The sequence below is a fragment of the Strix aluco genome, chromosome 1, assembly GCF_031877795.1.
Source record: "Strix aluco isolate bStrAlu1 chromosome 1, bStrAlu1.hap1, whole genome shotgun sequence".
Classification (NCBI taxonomy): domain Eukaryota; kingdom Metazoa; phylum Chordata; class Aves; order Strigiformes; family Strigidae; genus Strix; species Strix aluco.
In genome coordinates, this window is record NC_133931.1 from 98,703,590 (window position 1) to 98,725,491 (window position 21,902).

At 43.1% G+C, this 21,902-nt stretch overlaps 1 protein-coding gene across 9 annotated transcripts in view; it reads left to right on the top strand.

Moving 5' to 3' along the window:
• ATXN1 (ataxin 1) overlaps positions 1–21,902 on the top strand; it is a 229,470-nt gene that overhangs the window by 130,269 nt on the left and 77,299 nt on the right. For 8 of the 9 annotated variants that reach the window (XM_074828767.1, XM_074828775.1, XM_074828749.1 and 5 more), the window contains one exon: positions 4,832–4,955. The exons of the other annotated variant lie outside the window; for it this stretch is intronic. The gene's annotated coding sequence lies outside the window, so the exon portion shown is untranslated. The remainder of the gene's footprint in view (positions 1–4,831; positions 4,956–21,902) is intronic. 9 annotated transcript variants of the gene reach the window in all.

Below are 21,902 nucleotides of genomic sequence, written 5' to 3' on the forward strand. Positions count from 1 at the left end.
GGGTAATGAGAGCAGCAGGAACTGCTCTGGGAACACAGTTGCTTCCATGGTCTCCAGATAACAGGTTTGGAAGGACGGATGTCCAGTGAGTAGGGCTGAAAAATCCCATTCCCAATCTGCTTGCATCAGTTGATGCTAAAACAAGGGGTGGTTTACCTGAGCCCTAAGTCAGGAAAAATACCTGCTGTGGATGAAATAATAATGAATAATGTTTTTCTCGATAAAATCTTGGGACACTGATTTCTAGATGACTAACAGTTAACGTTAGTTGCGCAGAATTGCTGGTCATCTTCAGTAGTAGCTCCTGCACTGGAGGGTGTGAGCTGCAGCCTTACCCCTTCAGCCCCACATGCTGGTCCTGTCTGTCTGCTGCTTGCAGCACTTCATTTTTCCAGTAAGTACTCGCACTGGAAATGCCATTCACGCAGGGAAGATGCACAGGGCTGGGGTGGCCCATGGATGTGTTCACAGAGCTGAAGAAGGTAACATTTATCTTCTTTCCACTACTGCAAATTGCCGGGCAGGATGGATTGCTTCCTTGTCTGAGCCCCACGATCTACACGCTGTTTTTCTGGTTTAGGACCTGCAGGGTATGCAAAGTGCTGACAACTTGATTTACTATTCCTTTGCACCCAGATACAGTTATTGACCCTGCGCAAAGTGGGTGTAACACCTTGTGAAGTTGGGCATTTCACTATGGACCACATGCAAAACCATGGGAAGTGCTTGTTTACATGACAAAGCCGTGGAGAATCAAGTTTCAGATGAGCAATGGATGCTAAACAGAAATCAGAGTGATGCCTGCCTGTTTTATGCAAATTAAACCTCTTTTGCAGTAAGGTAATATCGCTCCACCTTAGCCTTAAAGTAGGCATAATTGTGATTTAAGCCTTTTTTACACTAGCAGAACAATTAATGTAAAGATGACTCAGCCCCATCAGGAGCAGCCTTTGTACACAGACAAAATGTCAGGAGGTTTTTCAGACAGGTAAAGTTCGGCATGGCTGGTTTAGAGCTTTTATTAACTTGAAATCTAAAAGATATTTAATTCTTGGCTGGTTTGGGTTTTTTTTTTTTTTCATTTCCTTTAGAATCTTTTCTATATGTATAAAATCAGCAAAACCTGTTGAAAATTATTTAGAAGTTTTTTCCTGACATGATAGATGATATGCACATTAGGTAATTGAAATCGCACATGCTCCAGGAAGATACAACCTTGCCTTTCCTATTTGCGGTGGGGCAGGATTGAACCTGTCTAAAACTGTTTCATGCAGAGGGAGAATAAAGGAGGAAATGAATTACAGTTTTATTTGAGTTGAAGGATTAGTTGTGGGATAATAGTGAACAACGAAACAACTTGGGAACAACGTTGCCGTCTCTTAAACAGTTTTATTAGCTTATGCTGATTTGTGAATTAGGAAAACCAAATTACATGATGCAAGAGAGAAAGGAATGGCAATTAAAAACCTGCAGGAAAGGACTAGAAAAATGGTGATCTCTCACTGCCTGCTCTTCAAAGCAAGATGGAGAGCATGACCTTTTCTTGGAACAAATACAGGGTATTGCACAGAGCCGACTTCTGGTTTTCAGTTTTGCCAATTTGCAGTTGCTCGCTTGTACTATGGTTCTTATTTGTTGATTGCCCTGGGGTCCAATTTTAGTATCTAAATACTCCCAAGAAGTACTTCCATGTTCTTTGATTTGAGGTCTGTTCATCTCTCAATTACACTTATAATCTGTCAACTCAATGTCCTTTTAGCACTCAGAGACAGGTCTATGCTGTGATATTTGAATAACCATAATGCCGTGGGACCATGAAAATCAGCTTCCTTGCATAACACTTCCCTTTATAGCTGAGATGTGATAGGTAACTGTGTATGTGATAATGATCCATTGATCATGTTGAAACTTAAGTTGTAAAGCCTGGTTAAAACCTAGTTGTACTGCAAACTGGCCTTCCTTGATGGTCCCTCCAAGTTATGACTTTTGCATGTTCCAAGAAGAGCATGTCATCACAGCCCATCAGATCTGCATAGCAAAAAGATGGTCCCAGTTAGGGAATGAGTGCTCTGCTCTTCAGGCGAGGGTTGTGCTTTGAGAAGCAGCGTATCTTCCTGTGTGTCCTGAAGTTTGTACCATGCTGTCTTTAAATCCTAAGCATAAAAGTGTCTGGGAACATTTGCAGGCAGACGTGCCTTGCCCCTCGCAGAAAGAAGTGCCTACGGGTAAGGTCAAGTGAGCAAGTTGTAGCAGATTAAACTAGCTTGTGAATTTACAGCACGTCATCTGTTCCATAATAACTGGCTGTGTGCGTGGTGCAAAGGCACCCTATGGTAAATACAAGGTCTCTCATCCTTTTTTTCCCTGAGGGCTAGGCTACCTTGCTTCATGTCATCTTTCCTATGAAATAAAAGTGCATGGAGAAGGATATCGGCCACAGAGCATCACTTCACTGTATCACACAGATGCTGCTTGTGACTTGTTCCCATGTCCATGTGCTGGAAGGGGTCTGCAAGATAAATTCCAGACTTGATAGCAAAATAACTACATAGTTAGCACGCAACGCTCGCTCCTTTTCAGTGATCGGAGCCCTGGTATAGGCAATCAGAGCCTTGTTTAACTTGAACAGAATCAAAATCCTAATCCCACCTGTTGAAGTTAGTGGAAGGACTTTCACTGAGTGTGGTGGGTTTCAGCCCAGTGTTCCAAGCAGCTGATTCTCCAGGGAGGCTCAGAGGAGTCCACACAAGCAAGCACTGCAAAATCTGGCATGGGAGACAAGGTGCGCACGGAGTAAACTTCCCTCCTCTTACTAAAATAATTGGAAGCCATCTGATTTTGGTAGAAATGTTTTCTCTTAGTCCTTTGGACTCCATTTTCAGGTTCCCCTGAATGTTGAATGACAAGAGATGAAGATTAAGAAATGGAATTTTTAGATTTTTTTTTTTAACTTGGGTTTTGGTTTTTTCCAATCTTCAGATTCACATAATTTAAAGAAAAAATAAATAGCTTGAAAATAAATTGGTTTGGGTTAAGCAAAATTTTCAGGGTTGACTTAAAAACAGGTTTGGGGTTTTTTTCTCTTTTTGGTCTGCTTTCTAAAGTTAAAAAGCTTGTGAGATCATGTCTGACAGTGTGCTTTTCTGTCAAATAAGTGGCAGAGTCCCATTTTAGTAGAGGAGAGAAGCTGTTTATCAAAGTCCTGTAACTGTAGCCAGGGTCTGGGTATCTGAAGGACCTTGAGGCTGCAATGCCTTTGTCACCCAGGAGCTGTACTTCCAGCTCAGAGTTTCTTAAGCTGGGAAGACGTTCTGTGACTGGTGTCTTGCATTGCTACAATCCATCAGGGAGAGGACAAAGACACATGCAACTAAGACTAGTGGTTATCATCATGACTGCCAGTGCACCTTGGAGAGTCCTAACCAGCTGGATGCTGGCTCACGGATGCTGATCTGTGAGGCTTTAGCCTCAGACAGTAAATCCAGGAGTAGCTTTACACCAAAGCTGGATCAGCTGGGCAAATATTGGTTTGGGTTTTGGAAGGTTTTGCTGTTGTTGCTTTGTATGTTCAACTAAGACTGTCTTAGGGCTGTAAACTTTTTTGAATAGTTACCATTGCATTGCCTTCCCTCATCACTTCACCCATGAACTGCTCGTGTCCATGTGACTTGCTTCCTGCCTTCACGTAGGGTGAGATTCATCTGCATTCATCTGTAGCCATCTAATCTGAGCTCAGTGTCTAGACTCACTTTATAGAGGGAGAGAAACAGACCTTTCTAGAGAGTGATTCATTCTGTCCTAAAGTAGATGCTTAAGATAGGTCAAATTAATAATTTTCTAGATTCCCAGGTTTCCTCCACTGAAAGTAAAAAGAGCTGCACTGTCTCAGGTGTAGACTTTTGCCCAGCACATGTTTTTGGTTTGGGGACGTGGATTCCACCGTAGTGCTGATAGGATGGGATCCATGTGCACGAATCCTGGAATTACATGTGAAATGTTTGAGGAACCTTATGTCAAGGAGATAGGAAAAGTTTGTGGCACAAAGTGAAACTAAGAATTTAGGAAACACAAGTAGACCATGGGAACCTGGCTGAAGGAAAAAATGTTCAAGTCAGGCCCTGTGGAAATACACACTGTATTTTAAGTATTCTGTGTGGGTTTCACACAAAAATGAAGCACAGCAGTTTTCCCAGACCACAGTAAAAAGGCTGAGGATAGTCTGATACCTTGTACAGTAGGTCAAAAAAATTAAGAGTTGGTCCACAAAGAAATTCTGCCAAAAAATAAGTATGAAAAACCGCACGATTTTAAAAATCTCAAATGTGAAAAATACTTCCTACTGAGGAATAGCAAGTGTGTGTGTGTGTATTTTGTTTTCAGTACTCCTCTGTTGCAGTATTACAGATAACCACAGAAATAGATAGGTGTTTGCATCCCCTTAGAAGAGTTCATTGAGAACAAAAATCTTCCTGTGTGGATCTCTCTGCACACCCTGTTTGCAGACACTTTGCAAAAGGAGAACCCTGAATAGTTTTTTCTTCCTCTAGTTATGGTAACAGAAGTATCCAAGAACTATTTTAATTATGTATCTGCCTCAGCAACTTTGAACTGGGTTTTAATTGTTGGTAATAAGTACAAAGCAAATGACTCTTCCTATCCAAGTCAGTGTTTGACGTACACTCACTCTGTACTGGAATCTCCATCCTGGGAGCTCATTAAAAATGCATTTGCTTCAAGGATATGTAGGAATCATTTGCTAAACAGCTCTGTGGATCTTCCTCTTTTTATTCCTTGCTTTCCTTTCTTACTCTGTTTTGGTTTTCTTTTACAGCTCTATCTTACTTTATTTGAAAGAGGAAAACCAGTGAGGACCTGTGAGCAATCCGTCAGTTTCTGAAAAATCTTCATGCTAGAGGATAATCCAGAATTCCCCGAAGAAGAACATAGTGAATGTTGTGAGTTCCTAGAAGCAATAATGTGTACTTGCAATTGTGTCTTTTGGGGGGCAGTATCTGCACTGTAGTGTTTGCTCCCATCCCCCGTGATGTACTGAGCATCTTTTCACTCTGCTGAAACCAAAGGCAGGTGTGTTTGGGTTGGGCTGCAAAGCCAGACTTGAATTTCTCTCCCTCTTTCTTTTTTCTTTTTTTTTTTTAACGTCTTCAAGGGCAGAATAGTGTTATCCAAGGAAAGATGCGGGGTTTCTTTTCTATGGGCTGCTACAGTTATTTAACACATTACTGTCGCTTTTTAGTTAAGTATGTAAGCCTGCATTTGAAGGCCTTGGGACTGTGTATCATAACAAGAATGAGAAATGATATGGATGTTACGTTATGTTATGTTATGGAAAAATGTTATGTACAGCAATCTACAGGTCAGACTCAGGAGTTTTATACATACTCATACAATGGTTGAAATTATTTGGCCACTTCCAAATCAGAGGAATGCAAATGTAGTTATTTACGCCTGGTATTCCTAACTCCTATTGCTTCGATTGGTTTGTTATATTAGTTTGAGTATTTTCAATACAAACACTCCTCTCAGAGATTGGTGTTCATAGGAATTGGAGTAGCACACCTTTCAGAGGGAAACACGGTCACATAACCATGAGGGATGGCTAAAGAGAAGGTATAAATATTTTTATGTTCATTGTTTTTCTCATGAAGCCCACAGCTTTTCTGGGTTGAAATGGGCAAATGTGCAGATCAAATGTAAACATCCTTACAAACAGAGGAAGCCTGCTTGCCAAGTGTGGTGGTTTAGTCCCTGCCGGGGTCCGAGACCACGTGGCTGCTGCCTCTCCCCCACACAGGGAGTGAAATACAAACCCCGGGGCTGCGATAAGGAAAGGTTTGATACAACAGTGCAACAGCAACAAAACAAACAAAAACAATAACAATAACAGTAATAACAATGAACAGAGCAAGAAATGTACCGATACGGCAGTGAGGAGAGCGATCGCACAACACACACGTTCACCGATTCTCCCGCGCTTGGGTGCCTGGAGGTGACGTCAGCATGGTATTGAATAACCCGGCTAGAGCTTCCCCCCAGCTGCTGGGGAAACTTAACCCTATCCTAGCTGAACCAGGACACCAGGTTTGAGAGTAATCCTTACTTTTGTCTTAAGAAGGAACCTTGGGAACTTCAAAATTAGGTAAGTTAGTATTTAAATCCTTATGCCCAAAGTATGCAGTGGTCCTTCAAGATGTTAGTAGTGATAAAACAGCTGCAGAGTCTTCCAGTTCAAGCAAATTAGTTTTTGCACTTTCCATAAATTTAGTAAATATAAATATATTTTCTGACTGCTGGCCATGCCTTCTAGCTCCCTGAAAGTTGGATGCCCTCCTTTGCTCTGCTTTTCCCTTTGAGTTCAGGCTTTGGGAAGCAGATTGAGACAGAGTCTTAAGTGGTGCTGCTTTCCCAAGAGTCACTTGGAAAATAAATGTTAGAGAAGACACTGAAAAATCTTCATCATCTCTCCCCTTTCCCGCATGCTTTGATCTACAGTGAAATAGTTAACAAAGCTGACATTTGGAGATGTTAGTTACTAGTACCACTAAGCTGCCAAGTTAGTAACTCATTAAGATGAGTAAGGGGCCTCTGAGACCTGGAGCTTCTCACTGTCTGTATCCAAGCAGACGTGGCCATATCAGCTTATTCCCACACTTTGAAAGACTTCTTTGAAACCACAAGGGCTTACTTTGCACGTTGACATCCTAGAGCAGAGGAGGGCAGCCTTAAATAATAATAATAATAAAAAAATTGTTCTAGCATGCAAAGCTGTTGGGATAACAGGAGGTGTTTGTTCAAGATGTTGCAATCAGCTGCACTGATTGCAACAGCAGCACCACCTCATGCCAAGGAGAGCATTCCTTGGGTCCTCTAAGGTATGTGGTGTGCCAGATCAGCCAGATAAACTGTATGGGAGAAGGAGGCAATCATCAGCCATTACAGGGATAGAGTATCTGTCAAAGATGCTGTCGGTGTGATTATTACATTTGCTCCTGTCCTAAACGGTTAAAATGAGCCCACTTAAAGCACAGCACAGTAGTCTGTTATTGCGGTGCCAAGACCCCAAATTACAGTGATGAGGCCTGGGTTTAGGCAGAAGAAGCAGCACTCTTCTCACCAGGTATGGATGGAAACAAAGTGCTCTTGAGAACAGCTTTCACCATGGCACCCAGGACCGGTTTCTTTCGGGGAGTCATTCGTAGGTGATGGAGAGCTCTTCAGAAGTTCCTTGAAAGTGTATTTTGTCACCTGGCTTCTGCGTGGAGGACAGTGCTGCAAGAAGGAGGCAGCTGGCCAGGCTCCTCCTCTCTCCTTCCCTCCTTCCTTTATCCTCTTGGGGAGACAAGAATACCAGAGATGAGGAGGTATGGTGTTTCGGCTGAAAGGAAATACCGGCATACAGTGTTTTTACTGAAAAGTACTGCTCTGTCTTCCCTGAGTGTTTGCAGGGTGTTGTCATGTTAAGATGTGCGGAAAGCAATCAGACCTTTCCCATTGTGAGCGGTAGCTGTCCTCATCCCTTCCACCACCTCCTCCTGCCACCCAGGCAAATTTCAGAGGAAGGGGGGTGTGAGGAGGGAGGGGGTCAGTAAATTGGGACCAGCGTCTTGTATCCACCTAGAAACTGCCTGTTTACTAAACAGTACAAATTTCTTGTTTCCTTTCTCCTTCTCTCCTCATTCAGATGAAGCACATTTCTGGAATAGCAGAGCTTGTACAAATCAAGTCCATATTCCTCTTTTGCAGAGAGAAAAAGGGATGTCAGGAGGATTCCTTAAGGAGGAACGTTTATTTCACTTAGTAAAGGGTAAAAACAAAGCAAGGCGAGGCTCTTTTGCTCTCAAAGGACGTACCTTGCAAATTCCAGCATACGGTTTTGTAATTTTCTGGTAGGATTTAGGTATCCTGAGGTTTTTTTTCCATCCTGAAAACATATGCCGCAGCTTTTTTGGAGTGCTAGCCATACAAGCACAAACACATTCTGACAGGAGCAATGAATAAACTCTTCGTGTTCCTCACTTGCAGGCATTTCTTCACTTTTTTTTTTTTTTTGCGCTTATGTGAAAACCTCTGGCACGGTTTGTGGGAAATGGAAAATAAATCTCTAAATCCAGTATGTGTCAATAACTGAAATGTCTTCAGTTGATCTCATATCTATAACTGTTATTTTGGGCAAACTGCACTCCTCACTCCAACAGGCTTTCCGTGCCTGCCTTCGGTAGGAACCTGCTGCCATAAGGGCTGACCCCGGAGAGGGTCTCAGGGACTGCGGCCGCACAAGGTTTAGCCCTGGTCCCATCCCATTTTTGAGCTGCTGCCTCCTTTCTCCACTCCTTGGCCCTCCTTGTTCCCTTCATCCTGGTCCTATCTCGTCCGACTCCTCTGGCCGCCGGCTGTTTTTCCTGGCACCTGGACCTGCGGCGGGGCTGGGAGCAACAGCTCTTGGAGCTGATGTCAGTGCCGCTTCCTGAGCTGCCTGGCCAGGCTGGCGGCAGCCCGGGCACACCCTCTCCCCAGAGCATCACCTTCTCCGCCTGCCCACGCTGCCTCTGCGGCAGCCCCTCAGAGAGGGGGCAGATGCAAGTGGTGAAAATTGAACATTAGCGAGCCTTTTACAGCAGTTTTCTGTGAGCCTTGATCCTCAGCACTGGGTTTGTGGTGTGGTTGGAAGTGACACACAGTGTCTCTTCAAACAGCGATGAGCTGTGCGCACCTTGGAAGAGCAACGGGAAGTTTTGACACATGCAGCCTTAATGTTTCTGAACGTCTTTGCTTTTGAATTGCTTTGGTATCCGTATGCTAAACCACTTCATGGTTTTCTACGGAAATTACCAGGCTGCTGACAAAAGACAGCACTGCGTGTGTCCGTTCTTCCAAACAACTGCCCAGTACATGCCACTGGGTATTTATAGGGAGAGAGAAAAAAGGAAGAATCGCTGTCATTTGAGAAATGTCTCTCAGAAATGGCAGTAATTTATTCCCAGGCATTATTCTTCATTAAGAGCTACAGACAGCTGCAGCTTCCCTTTAAATAGAAATTGCACTCTGTAGGCATGCTATACATAGGGCTTCAGGTTTCTGACATTTCTCTGCCAAAACTGAGAAATATTTCTCACCAAATAAATGTTTATTCAGAAAGTCTTATTTCCTGGCTTTTATTTCATGTAACATGCTTCCGTCGGCCAGACAAGAATGGCTCAAGGCTGACATTTGGGAGAGGAAGCTGAAACAGTATGGGTCTCTTGCAGGCCTTCAAAAAAAAGTCTCTGGCTGTAACTCTGGGCCTTCAGTTTGGCAGTTTATTTTAACTGGTGAACATTGGATTAAAATGGACGTTGCAGAAATACAGCAAAGCTGCTGTGTCTGTGCAGAAGCGAAGCGGGCGGTGGTAGGTGTTTCTGTGCATCACGTTGGCTCACCCACTCTCCTGGCCCTGAAGCCACCGTCCTCCGAGTGCACGGGCAGCAAACCTGCCTTGACAGCACGTAGCAACCAAGATGTTTTGACAGTGTGGGATCACCATATGGTCAGTGTATAGGCACCTATGGACAGTGCATGAGAGCTGGGCTGTGTCTGCTTGCCCCTGCCACCCACCGGAGAGGTGGCCAGGGTGGCTTTGATTCCTGCAGAGGGACATGCAGTGATGAGACCATAAGCCACCAGTGCTTAGGGACTGCTGCAGAGCCAAATGCCTTTTTATTCATGTCTGTGCACTTCCCTTGGATTTAACTCTCTCTTTTCCACACTCCTGCTGGCTGGCTCCTCAACTCACAACTTTCTAACCTGTCTTTTCCAGCCTGGACTGCTGAGCTTCCTCCTCTGTCTCCAGGGCTTATCTGCTGGATCCGTACTTTCCATTCTGTGAGCCAGCCTCTACCACTCCAGTAGATGACTTTGCAGTTGTAGCAGACCCAGTTGGTTGCCTTTTGTAATCTGTGACTACGCTGTTCCTGTCAAATACAAGATGTCTTCCTCCTCCCTGTCTTCCCCCAGTTCTCCCTGCACCCCTAAGTTTATGGCTTACAGTATGCAATCTGTGTGTTAAAATAATTTTTAGTTAGGTCATTCATTACTCTCTTGCTTTCTTCTCGGCCGATATAGCTTCCAGAGAACTGAGAAGTTGTAATTTCTCCAGGGCTAAAATCCAAGTCTTTGATAGGCAGGCATGATGCCTGGGGCCACTACATGTTGCTACCGGTTGTCAGCTTTGTAAAACTTACCCTGCAGAGCAAAGAAATCTGGGCACAAAGATTGTTCTCTTCTCTTACTGCAGCAAGCTGTAGTTTCCCAGTCTGTTCTGCCTTCCCTTCATTGTCTTCCAAGCAAATGGCTGTAAGATTATGACTCCCATGTTTGGACTGAGAACAGCTTTTGCCTGAGCAAACAGATTTCTCTTTGGCAGTCACTTTAACTGCTGCCCCAGCTTTTCGCTGTCAGCTTTGTTTCATGATTTGGCGTTAGAGAAGTCCAGGCAGTACTAGTGCGCTGGAGCGAGTAAACACAGCAAGGAAGGCAGGTGAATGTGTTTGTTAATGCTTACAGTACCAGGGTGGTTGCTGTGTGGTCCATGAGAGCAAAGCATCTCCTGTAGTTCAACAGTGTAGCTTATGGTTGCTCTTATTTTTAACTTGATGGTGTCGACTGGAGAAACTTCAGATCCTTGCTTGCAGCGCTCTTTCGTCCAAGAGACTTCCAGTGAACAAGAAGAAGCATTGGGAACCAAGCCCAGTCTTCACAGATTGAGAGCATGGCGTGAAAGCTGCTCTAGTATTTGCAAGTTGTGTCTGAGGTGAAGCTGACCAAAACACAGGTGTCCCATGCCTGTGAGAATATTTCTTCTGCCTCTCCTCTGTTTCACTGCTGCTTTGTTGTGTTGCTGTGTTAGTGAGCATCACTGGTGAGCTGCTTTGCTGCGCCCACGATGACCCTAACAGTCTCTTGTAGCCTGCCAGTGCTTCTCTCAAAGCTGATAATGTTGGTGGCAGCAGCAGCAGGAAGAGAATATAAATTAAGCTCTCCTAGAGGGGAGGTTTTTTTCCATTTTCTGTTTGGGGTATGTATTCAAAAGGAAAGGCTGCTGCTACTGGTAGGGGAGTTAAAAGGGATCATGAGCCCTTTGTAGCAGAATACTATTCTGAGCAACTTGTTCATTCATATTTATTCCAGGTTTGTTTGCAGCCTGCCAGGCATGTTGACCCTGGATGCTTATGTTGGGAAGGAATATTAGATACTCTTAGACAAATGGGCAGTATTGATACTATCAGTGTTCCTACTCAGTGAGTTTTATGTTTCTGGTTATTGATCAGCATTGGTGTATCCAGCTGCAGACACTGATGAATGTTTCAGAGGCACCTGGTGGCACAAAGGTCAAGAGGAAGAAGATAAAGCAGCAAGTTGCCAGGATTGTTCTTAGCTTCTTTTCCTTTTGAGGTGACAGAACTAGAGACAGGCTAAGGAAACCAGAGGTGCAGTAGTCTTTTATTTATTTCTAATGGGTTTTCCTGGCAGCTCTCTAAATAACAGAAAAACCCTCCCCACTATGTCAAACCAAATTTCTAGCACTAGTGCAAGTTATTACCACGTTACTGTACTAGTAACAGAAGAAATCTGTTTGGGAAGTGAAGGGTGCATTAGATGAGGAGAGAAAGGTTATTTGTGGGTTTCTGTGCCAGGCAACCTTCAATCAGAATTGGGGTGGTGATTTATAAATTCCCTTTGTCTCACTTCCAGCGTTTGGACTGCAGTGAATCCTGCTAAAGCATTACAAAAGCTGTGCCAGTTGAAACAAGCTGGGCAAAATGTGGTTTGGATGGATGGACGTTTGTGACCAGAGCAACAGAGAGGTGACTGCAATGGAGGCAGTGGTCAAATTGTGCTTTAAGCCTTCAGCTGCCAAGAGTTTGTCTCTCTGGCAGATAAAACCTCTCTTCTTAACAGCTTGATTTAGTATTTCTGTTGCAAATAGTTCACAAAAAGGAACCTCAGGTAACATGAACCTCTAGTGAAGAAAAAGTGAGCTTGATGCCCAGGGTGGAGCAATAGGAAGAGTACTAGAGGAGCTAACACTTTTCATGTTCACAGTTAAAGTGTTTTGGGTCTATTGTACATTTTTTGAAAGGAGTGTTGTTTGTTTGTTTTCTTGTAAAGCCATGTATTGTAAGCGACTTTGTTAAAGAATCAGCTTCTTATGGGGGGAAAAAAGGCAGAATAATGTCTCTTTGTCATTCAGTCTGTGTCGTGATGCTGTTTGAGGCGGGAAGGTCCTTCTGACTTGTGTCTGAGTTAAGACATGTCCATGTCCGTTAGATCCACAGTGAGAATTACCAGGATTCTTTTTTATTTTTACTAGATCCATTAAAATGTTTGTATAACTATCTTTATTCAACCTGAGGGATAGCCTGCAGAGTGATCAAGGAGATAGAAGTACAAGTACTTCCTTCTTGTTATCATTGACCAGTCAAACCAGTTCAACTGAAGGGGTTTGGCTTAGTGAGCAGTCCTACTGCTCCTGGTGACATTTGTAGAAAGGGTGGGTGAGCTGCAGAGCTTTATATGGCTTCATTAGAGAGTGAAGTCTCTTCTTAAATGAAATGAAGCAGGCAGTCTTCATTAGCTCCGGGTTTTCTTGTTGTTATTATTCTAATGTAATTATCACTTTTCTTCAGTCAGCCTTCTGCTTGCCTGCTTACAAATAAACCCTTTCCATCTGGAGAGTATTTTGAGATGGGGAAGGTACAGTGAAGTAGTGAAACTATTGTTAGCACCACATTCTTCCTCTCCTCTTCAACTACCTGGAATGCTATAAAAGGAAATATAAAAAACAAATACGTGGCAAATATAATAGGATCCTCCTCTCTTAAAAAGGATTATGCAAAGGAAGACTGTTGAGTTATCTGCCTAAGCACATGCAATGGGAGAAAGCATCATACACCAATCTGTAAGACCCCTGCAGTTCTTCACTTCATAAAAGCAGTATTAAGAACTGAGGAATCGCCCCACTCTGCTTTCAGATGACAAGACACGTTGCTTCAGCAGTAAGTAGTTCTTGGGCATAATGAAATACCTGCTGGCTGCAGGGAGTAAGAAAGGCTCAGTCACAATGGGTACGTCTATTTGTGCATCTGAGCCCCGTGCAGAGATTCCCAAGCTGACAAGGTGCTTTGCTCAGGCTAATTAGCTCTGCTTCTCCCCTTACATCTTCTCTGATTATGCTAATTAGACTGAGCAGGGTGCTGCCTGACACTGGTGAGAGTCAAACAAGTGTGTCTGTATAGCCTTGCCCTGCAGTGTACCCTATAAATGTCTGAGCCCGCTCAGCACAAGCCTACGAGTCTGTGCCGTGTGGCTGTGCAGCACAGGTATTTCCTGGAGTTTTATTGTATGTGCTATCAAGAATCACTCAGCCTTGGGTGGCTTGCTGGGACTGCAGTAAAGGTACTAAGCATTAGGGATGATCTTGAACAACTAACTGGCCATAGCTTCCTTGCTCCTAGAAAAACACATGCTGCTAGGTGTCTTCTCTCGTGTTTGTTCTGTTGCATGTGAATGACCTCCCTGGTTCTGGAGGTGGTGGTCTGGAGCTCCAAGGGAGGGACACGGGTGAGGGGGCAGACTATCAGAGATGGTGAGACTGGGTAGTAAAGGTGTGAAGAACTTGGACTTTCTGCTTTTCATCCTATTTACGTGTGTGGGACTGGCAGAAAAATGAGTTGGCAGGTTGAATTAGATTGTGAAACCTCACTAATTAGCTGTACATTCCCCACTCCACCTCTACCTCCTTCTTCCTTCCCAAGTGGGATTCGTGCAGAGTTAAATGAGTGCAGGGATAGGTGACTTTCATAATTTGGTGGTTTAACATTCAGTTCTAGCTGTAGCTATTGCAATATGGGTAAATTTGCTATCAAATACTGTTTCAAAGACATCAGCTGAGCTTACAGAAGACAGGTTTTAGAAGAAACAATCAAAAAAACCCTGACAAGCCCCAAATGACAACAAATAAAACTATTTTTGCTCATTATAGTAGAAATGGCTTTTTACACTCCTGACTGTTCTTCCTCTGACTGGCACCTTCCTGAGAAATGCGGTTGAGAATGAATGCATATGTATACACACATACACACATGCCTATCTATATATACATTGATCTTAGGGAGCCTGGGAATGTAAAAGCAAGTGCAAAAACGTATGCTAGTTTTGGCAAGTTGTTTGTTTTAGTTGCACAGTTTCCTGATTTTCTTCATCTAAAAGGTGCGTTAATGTTCTGTGTATGTAGCCTGAAGTGTGATAGTTAGATCTCTTGTCAAAAGATGGATGTCCATGTTTCATTCCATATTGCGAAATGGTAGTCCTCAAAATATCACGTCAAGCCACTACCATGAATAAATAGCTGTGCTGTATTATTTTTGGGAGTAGCAGTTTCCAAGACAGTATGATCGCAACCATTAAGTGAGTAGAAAGTGTTTTGAAAGAGTAGAACGAGCTTTGTTGACTGAAATGGCTGGGTCAGGGCTGAAAAGGAAGAGCTTGCTGTTTTAAAACATAGCAGACATTTTAGACATTCTTATCAGGATGCTTCAGTAACACAGTTGTGTGAAGACTGATAAGGGAACGTGCAATAGCAGCCCTCATATTTAAAGTGCCCAAACTTGGCATGTTCTGTGGTAATGTAAAATAGTAATAAATATAAATCTCATGTTCTGGAATTCCCGCGTCTGCTTATTAGCAGATCAGTGTGTAAACACTGGCTCAGTGTGTCTAGTGCTAGAAGGATGTGTTTTGTTCTTGTGAAGGGATGTGTGCTGGCTCTGCACCCTCAGAGCATGTATAAAACAGGCTAAATTCACTGAGCTGTACTCTGCATTTTCTAGAGGAAGTCTGTTACGCATAAAAACCAATATGTAGATAATTTTTCACTGTAATGCAGGTATTTCACCAGTTTTAAATCACAACTATTAGTTACTGGTTTCACTCAAGTTGCCTAGTAAGATCTTGCCAGGAACCTTAACAGGACAACTCAATCAGAATTGCAGATTTAATGTTGCTCCTTGGTCAGATTGAGACTGGCAGTTTCCAATTTGCTCCCAGATCTGCACCCATTAAGTGCATAAAAATAGTTTGAAAGAGGAGGAAGAGCTTTGTTCACTGAAATGGCTGCATTGGGATTGAAAGTGAAGAGCAGCGGATGAAAGAGCCCTGGACCGTGGCAGGGGACAAATCCCAGCGTTTGCACACCATGGCCCCCATAAGCCTGTACTTTTTTCTTGAGCTCTGAGCCTGTTTGTGGACCTGTGCACGCTCTTAAGGCTGTCTAACATGTCAGGGCTGGAGCCTCAAAGCAGTAGGGAATGGTGTTTTTCCGTGGTCAGAGAGGAAACAACCATGCCAACACGAAGCCTGTGAGACCAGTGCTAAAGGTAACGTGTAAAAAAGTGGTGATTGCTTCTTCAGGAAAGCAAATCAAAGCACGATACATGGTCCTTATTGAGTTGCAGTCAGTATTTTAAGGCTTATGGCATAATGCATTTAAGCTCAATGAAGGCATTTATTTTTAAACGTTCCTTCAGGACTTCAAAATGTTGCAAAGAGCAAAGCAGACTGTGGTTGTGTAAAGCTGGTATGGTATTGGTGTAGCTGAAGCTGAACTTGAACTCACATGACTTCAGTCTCAGTGTCTGTATTGTGCTGGAAAACCCAAGTGATTGGGTATAGAAAAGATTTGTCATATTAAAACATCTCTTTTGGTTCTGCATTGTGGTTTTTTTTGTCTTTCCATTTTTGTTTTGGCTGAGATGGTGTGGGGGACGAGGAGATTGATCATTGTTTGTCTGTAAACTGTCTTACTGGAACGGAGACTGTAGGAGGCTTTCTCATGGCTCTTAGTCAGACCAGTGCCTTATCTAAACAGTATTTGACCCTTAAAGATGCTAGATTTGGCTCTCATCCAGCCTACCTGCCTGATCAGAGCGGACGGTATGGTCATGCTTGCAGCAGAGTGAGAGGAGCACTGATTTGGGGAACCACTCCCATGTATCAAACCACTGCATTCTTGAAAGTCTAACATTTCTGATAGCGTCCTCTCACTTGATTTATTTTAATGTAGTTCAAAGGTGTACCAGGAAGGAGAATTTGATACCTTGATGAAGAAAGTCACAAAATGAGGGTAATGCTGTGCCCTGATATCACCACATGGTACTTTTTTGACTTTGCATTAATATGCAATAAATTGTAACAGTAGCTCCAAACAAACACTGGAAAAACTTTGATCTCAGGTAGTGTTTGTCACTACAAATGTAATTATCTGTGTAGACCATCAGTCTTAGGACTAGTAATAGCAGCAGTGTGGGAGAGCTTGTGATATCCAGTCTGAGGCATTTCTCCCCTGCTGATGTCGAATAGGCTGACAGCAGATAGGAGACTGGTGGCAGAGGTCAGGTCTTGCTGGGCTCATTACTTGCCTTCTGTTTTATGGTGGAGCAGGGGAGAAATTGTATCCTTGATCTTTACCTGAAAACAATAAAAAAGGAGGAGATACAGAGCAGGATATGCAATTAGAGAAATAAAATGGCAATTCATGCTGCTCTTTGATACCTTTTCTTGCATTAAAAAGTAAATCCAATAATTCCTGTAGTCTTATTTTCCAATTCTTTTAGATTCAACTTACAATGATAGGCACAGTCTTCCCTTGGTAAGAACTAATTCTGATATGCAAAGAAACCTAAGGGATAAGACAAGGGAAATTGTGTTGTTTTAGTAGATAAGGAATCATTTAAATGATTTCTGACCGATTATCAATTACTTTATCCTTTCACATGCAAAGAGAAAAAAGGGAAGTGGTAAAAATTTAGCCTTGGTAAGGTTTGACCGAATAGTGCTAAGCATAGCTAGATTTGAGCGCAGTGGAAACATTGTGGATTCCTTAGAGTGCCCCCCCCCCCCCTCCGGAGTTTGAGAAGATGTATGATCAGAAAGCTGGAGTTTAGATCCTACCTTCTCCTTTGCTCAGACTTCTCTGGGTTTCTGTTTTGGTTCTGGCTTGTTTCTTAATTTAAGCAATCACCTCTGTGGTATATGCTGGTTGCAGTCAGTCTTGTCCTATGCTGCCTTTTCATGAAATGCATCTACGATGCCCAGTGGACTGAACCTGGTAGAGGCAGGTGTTGCCTTTTGGAAGGAGAATTGCATTTCTTTTTTTCTATTGTACCTTTAAAATTCTTCCCTTCCTGTCTGCAAAGAGACTAACCAGTGTTTAGATATTCATGTATTAACTCCTTCAGCCCTTTCCTCTTGTGCAGCTTGTAGTTTGGGATGACTCTACTGGTGGGGCACTGACTTGCAGTCAGGAGACACTGGCAGAGCCAGAAGGAAAAGCTATCTGATGGGTGACTTGAAGCATGTCCTGACCAGTCAGTGCTGCAGCCATAAAATGAAGATAATGATACTGATATGACTCCTTGGTAAAGCATTATGAAATGTTTTCATGTGTATTTCTGCTCCAGAGCCTGGGTGTTTTTAGCCTGGATTCCAAGGAAGTGAGGTGTGTGTGGTGGTGATGATGATGTCTGTCTATCTGCTTGTCCGTCCCCATTCCCCCCCTTCCATAACACTGAGAGTCTTGGCTAATTCCCACCAAATCCAGCAGGAAGTAGAAGCCTCAAAGACAATTAGATTCCTACAAATTCTTTTCATGTTGCTAAACTCAACAGGCAAGGGAGGTGAGAGGCATGAGTTAGTGCTGAGACTGAGGGGGAAGAGACAGCCAAGCTCTGCCCTTGCTAACTGTCTTTGGCAATGACTGGCAGTGAGCCCCACTGCTGCATCCAGTGGGCTGTGGCAGCCCTTGACCAGGTGCCAGGCTGGCATGGCAGGATGTGGAGCAAGGCTGGGCTGTTGAAGGATGTCAGAGGGAAGATGGTGCGGAGATGGGTGAACGTGGAGGGATGGCAGAGACAAAAATCCTGCTCTTTCTGTTCTTCAATAGAATAGGACCTGTTACCAGAAGGGCTCTGGCTGAATTTGCTGTTCAAAATACTGGTGGTGGTTTTGTTTCTGGCTGCTCTGAGCATGCCTTCTTCATGTTTCTGGGATGTTTTCACTCCTCTTCTGCACAGAGCTGGGTTCCTCTGCTGCAAGGAGCTCTGAATCTTTCCTGGCACCTTCAGCAACACTCTCACGCTCCTTCCCCTCCACACTGCTCACGTTTTACTTCTGCAGTAAATGCAAATTTAGAGCTGCCTTCTTTCCCTATAACTGTGGGGCTTCTCCCCATGTATCCCAAGTGGAAGAGCCTTCCCATTCTCATGAATAAATTCCCTCTTTGTCCTCGTTATGCATATTTAATGTCTGGCAGGTCCTGTTTTCAGTGACTGCAGAATTTCTCCCTTGCACAGCTCTGTGCCTCCAGAGTGCTGGCCTTTTTCTGCACAGGGCCTCTCACTTATTTGGCACAGCTCTCTGGTGCTGTATTGCTCTGTACGGTGAAGGCAGCTACACGGTAGTAGTAATCACAGGGATGCAAATTTATTATCTCGTGTTTAGTAACTCAGTGGGAGCATGTGTTTATCTTGTACACTTGAGTGCTGTTTTGAAATAGTACTGTATATACAATAGATTTGAAGTTGACTAACCAAGAAAACATCCTCAAGGCTTGAAAGAATAAGTGTGAAAGATACGCAAGAGCTGCAGCCTGGTTTTTAGCACTATTTTGTGTCTGGTGTGCTGATACACATGGCTGTAGCAGTTAGATGTCTCAGTTATGTACCCAGATAAAGCTAAGATAGTTTAAAGTGATCAGAGTCATCTCGTGTCTTGGAAGAATAAGCAGAGAGAAGAGATTTGCAAATTGCAGTTTTTTTAGAAAGGAATATTTATGTAAATGTCCTTTCACTGGAGGGAAGGGACAGGTGAACAAGTAGCCAGCTGACCATAGGCTTTGTGGTTTCTCCAAAGATAGTTATATGAAGACCAGGACTCTTGAACTACCTTCAGGTCAGTTTAGACAGATTTAAAATTCAGTTGCGTTGAAATGGAGAAGCCATGACCAGGAAGGAACAGAGCTGGAAAGCATCAATTATGGAAAAATACTGTAGCCTGAAGTCAGCTTTGAAGTCTCTGAGTCTTTTTATTGACTTCATAGACTTTAGGTTAGGCCTTCAGTACAGAAAGTCAAGATCAGACATGTCTCTGAAATTATTTTTCAGGGAATATTTATATGTGTGATGTGTACTTCTCTGCAGTTTTAATAAGAAGCTCTCATATTGAACTTGTTATTATTACTATTATGGCATTATATTTGTAGGCCTCAGTCAAAGCCCATTTTGGCTTGGTATTGGAATACATAAATGTTAAAAGAAAGACTCTCCAAACCAAAGAGCTCATAATGTGCCTGTGTACAAGTGCATGGAGGAGAATGGGGGTTTCAGAGTTGGCTTCCAAATCAACCTACCTTTGCAGTCATTTTGTGGATGGTAGCCAGGGCTGTTGTGCAGTGAATGGACTAACTAGTCTAGGAAGATCACCTCTAACTTCTGGCTGGAAATCCCACCTTTGGATCAAAGGGAATTTGACTAGAATAGTTTCAGATCTTTGTCTATTAGCTTGTACGTTATTACTGGTTTTATTTCCATGTACCTCCTGTTTGCATTGAAGTAAGAGGTGCAGAGACCTATTTATGGAGATCATGCCATGTCAATTTTCCTGACAAGATGGGACAATTCCCTGCAATGCATTTTTGTTTTGCCCTATTAAGTTCCCCATGTCCAGACCTTGTGGCTTCCTCCACTTCCCTTAAGGAGTTGTTAATAAGCCTTGCATCATATTCAGCCTAATTTTCACTTTTTAAAATTTCCCATTAGTCTTAAGTTGCCCAAGACACAATCTGACATAATTCTCTTACTAATTTATGATGTTGGACATAGCAGGGGTGGAAGCAGCAGTAATGGGGTACTGCAAATTGTCTGTCTCTTCAGTACATGCTGGGAGATGCTCCTGAGAAGCTGTCCACATGATACGTCAAACCCCAAAGGAGAGGGAATGTGCTTTGGACAGGCACTGAAACTTTGAGATGCTGAGGTTTATCTGAAGCAAAGTGACTGAGCCTTTTTTGTACTGGCTGATTGAAGTGGTGTTGCTGCACTTCAGAATTTCTGAAGACCTCATTTCATCATTCTGCCTTTAATTTCCTTCTACTGCTCTCAGTTCTTTCTTACTTTCCTGTCAGTCCTATATGCTCTTTCAACAGTAAGTTTTCATTTCTTCCTTTTTATTTCCACAGTAGATGGTGGAGTCACATCCCACATGGCTCTGCCATATGGAACAACTTCCCTGACTCATTCCTTTTGAGTTTCAACTTTATCCTTGGCCTCTATGTGTTAATCTTCCTTCTAATAAAACGATCACATCTTATGCCCAGAGACTTCCAGTTCTTTTCTGCTCAGTCTTTCTCCTTAAGACATGTGACTTCTGCTACCCTTTGATACACAAGGTATGTTGTGATCTGTGCTTATTATTAGACAAGGAAGACTGATTTTAGAGACACCTAATCACATACTTAAGTCTAATTCCTGTTCAGGGCAACACTTCAGGGCACCCTTACCTTTTTAAGACCTCCTTATCCCTTTGATTTCAATCAGCTTCACTGATTTAAAGTTAGGTACACATTTAAGTACTGTGAACATGATAAAGCCTCAGCTGTGAAACTTTTTTTTTTTAAATAAAATCAAACTAAAGCATATTGCACAGTCTGAAAATAATGAAAGGTTCAACAGAGAAGTAAGATTTCAAATCTGATACTACATCTCCTTAAGTTTCATCATGAAAACATCAAACATGCTGTAAAATCAAACAAAAATCCAGCAGCCTTGCCTTTCTGTCTGTTGACTCAAAACATTTTTTCTGCTGTACACTGAGGTTTTCAGTAGTTGACATAGTATGCAGTTGTTTTTGCTAAATTAGGAAAGACTCATGCTTTCTGGGATCCCATAGTAGAATTGCTGAGTTGCAATACTTGCGTAAAAAAATTGAGGTTAATTTATTGAGTGGTTGGACACAACTTGCAATGCTACTGCTTTTCTCCTAGTGGCTCCCTTAAAGCTTCCATGAGATGGGGGGAAAATACAGCTAATAGCAAGCTATGCCTGGGCACCACACAGTCCTGGCTTTGTGCAGAGCATGGCTTTGGCATCTGGAGTGGGAGCTCAGTGCGTATTAGCAGCAGCACACTCATTGACATAAATTGCTGTCAGAGCAATGGAGGAACACAGCTGTGTATTTTGTGAGTGCTGGATGCGATCTATCTCAGACTCACTGTGAGATCATGGAAGATCTGCTCAAACTTGTGTCTCAGACTCTTAAGTCTTGGGTGTGGGGCACCACAGTCGGATAACCACTCACTTTTGAAATAAGTGCAAGCTCAGTTGCAGGGCACCTACCCCTTTTTCCCCATCCTTGCCCCTTTCTTACCATTTCCTTCTTCGTTCCAGGCAGAAGATCTGTCCAGAGAGGGCACATAGGAGCACACAGAGCAGTCCCTTAAAGGAGACTCATTTGGAGTCCAGCCAGTATTGAAATCAGCTCTCCTCAGGGCAGCGTCACTTTCAGTGGGTCTCCCACCAAAACCAAGTAGGAGAAATTCATTCCCATTTGTCCCCAGGAGTAAAGCTGCCCTGCTGTGGCTAAACTGCACCTTAGGAGGTCACAGTGCTGCTAAGGAGAAGGGGCAGGGAAGGTACAGTCAAAGTAAAGTGGCTCAGACTGCTCTTGCAGCCCACAAAAGCAAAGCTACCAATTAATTTATTATTAAAACCTGCATGGGGCTGCTGTGGCTCATCTTTGGGCAAATCAGTACAAAGAAGAGTAATACCATAGGGTGCAGAGTGTTTTCATAGGTTTTT